Here is a 2,569-nt window from a genome sequence, read left to right as displayed (position 1 = left end):
CGCAACGTTATATGAATTAATGCTGCCATCTTGTGGTTAAAAGTGACTTTGTCGGGAAAGGTAATATACGTTTATTTAATTAAAACATATTTTTTCTACACAATGCATCACAAGAGAATGACTTCTTATTATACAAACGTATCATCTCCTTATGTGAAGAATATATAAAATTGAATATATGAATTATTGTGAAACATCCACACTGAAGGGTCTAAGGTCTCTGTGGCCCTCTTCTCCTCGCTCTGACAAGGGTGGTGGGCTCCTGGACCGTCCCCCTGTAAGGAGGCCTCCTCTGTGCTCGCAGTGGAGATCTCAGTCCGACACCGGGGGGAACCCTCTGTACGGGACGCTGAGGCAGAGCAAACCTGCCCTGCTTGAGGTCGTCCACAAAACCCTCCACACTGTCAAACTTTGAGGTGAGTCTACCCAGCTCGTCTTTCAGAGAGTTGAACTGCCTGTAGAGGTCTCCCAGGGCCTCGGACAGAGGCTGGATCCTGGACACATGTAGAGACATTTAGGAAAGTACAAGAGAGCAAATGGTTTCATTATTTGAATGAGCTTTGCCAATGTTTTCATGAGCTGACATGAAATAGGAACATTGTTTAATTGCAATACATAACCAAGACAAGAGCTCATGAGCTTAAAGTCACAACATGTTGTTAAGCAGGAGCAGCCCCACCACATGCAGAAACATCAGGATAGCAGACATAAAGAACGGAAGTCCCTTTTAAAGAATCTGAAAATATAGTTTAGGAAAGGACACGTGCAGTAAGCACTGCATCTGATATGGTTGATCAGGAATGTCCGTTACTAGTTGTTAGTATCATGTCCCAGAGCCAAAACACTGAACAAAATATTACGCAATACACAGAACATCTACGGCTGAAACATTTCCCATTGGCACATTCTCCATAGTGAGGTCATTTACAAAGTTGAGTTGGCTTTGTGTGGATGGGATCACTTACTTGCTCTGATAGTTCAGTTGTCATGCGCAGAGCAAAGCAAGTTATATAATTTATTATTACCCACAATTGCAAACCATTAAAAGCACACTGACATCACTGACTGTTGTTATTCTCACTCTTACTCAACATGTTCTCTTCTTGATCTTGTTTGAGCATACCAGCAATACAATTTAAAGTGAGAAGCCGTTGTGACCCACCTGTTGTATTCAGGCAGGACTGAAGCGTGGTCATTGATCAGCAGATCTTTCACTTGGGTTAAAATGGCATATTTCCAGTTGTCCAGTACCTGGGTCAAATTGGAGCAAGTCTTGCCATTGGTGTGTCCTGCTGAAGACAGAAATGTAGAGGAGGAGATAATATTCATCCTGATCTTTCCAAACAGAATCTTCATTTGAGTGTTTTTTATTTTTAAACAATACTTTATTTAGGATTCACAAATTGAGGAAACCCGAAATTGACCACAGACTTTCCCTGACCTTTAGAGTCCCAACGTGAGGTTTCCTGCTTCCATTTCTGAGCTCCGCATGTTAAGATCATGCAGAGCATTACCACAATCCTCTTCATCATCACCTATCAACAAAATTCAAAATAAAAAAATACAAGGTTTGCATTCTATTGGAAAACAGGTATGAAAGCAGTGGTGGAATTCAAATATGTGCATCCACTCAATTACGTTTATGTGTTTACCATTTATAGTTATAAGTTACATTTTATTAAAACACAAAAGAAACACTGAAATGCTTGTATAATCTGCAGCACTAAACTTGTAATCTACCCTGAGCTATAAATAATCATAAATACCCACGCACAATACTCAATACACAATAATATTACACTTCTGCATTATAAGTACTTTTATTTTGAGTGACATTAACCCTCCTGTTGTCTTCGGGTCAAATCTGATCGATTTACTACTTCCATCAATCATAACTTTTTAGTTTTACATTTGATTGCATTAAGGCTTTATGATATCCTTCACAGTAGACAATTGAACATATCAAATTGCTGATCACCACTTTCATTGCATTTTGGATGATTTAGTCAACTTTGTAACACCCAAAATTAATTTGGCTGTTCCCGTGTTTATTTATTGTAAAAGCAATTGGGCTATTTTAATCACTCTCTCTCAGACACGCACGCACGCACGCACGCACGCACGCGCACACACACACACACACACACACACACACACACACACACACACACACACACACACACACACACACACACACACACACACACACACTCTAGATGTGTCCCCCCCTTATGTGCCCATCCCCCCATGTGAATCACACCTGGCACACACAAACACACACACAGAACAATTTGATACATTTCCCGCTCTTATGTGCCCATCCCCCCACATGGATCACACCTGGCACACGCAATACATGTTCAGTGTCTACTCTTTGTATATTTACTGCAGTTTTTTTTTTAAGGGTGTTAAAGAGCAACTTCCAGGTTAAAGACACCTGTGAATAAATGTGTAGGAAAATGATGAATACACTAGATTTTCAAAAAAATATACAGAAATATACACTACAGTGACATCTGGCTTCGTTTTTGTAAGAAATGTTCACTTTCGCATAAAAAAGCCTCGGCAC

The sequence above is a fragment of the Notothenia coriiceps genome, unplaced genomic scaffold (assembly GCF_000735185.1).
Source record: "Notothenia coriiceps isolate Sejong01 unplaced genomic scaffold, NC01 NC01_scaffold00007694, whole genome shotgun sequence".
In the NCBI taxonomy this organism is placed as follows: domain Eukaryota; kingdom Metazoa; phylum Chordata; class Actinopteri; order Perciformes; family Nototheniidae; genus Notothenia; species Notothenia coriiceps.
This window is presented reverse-complemented; position numbering follows the sequence as displayed.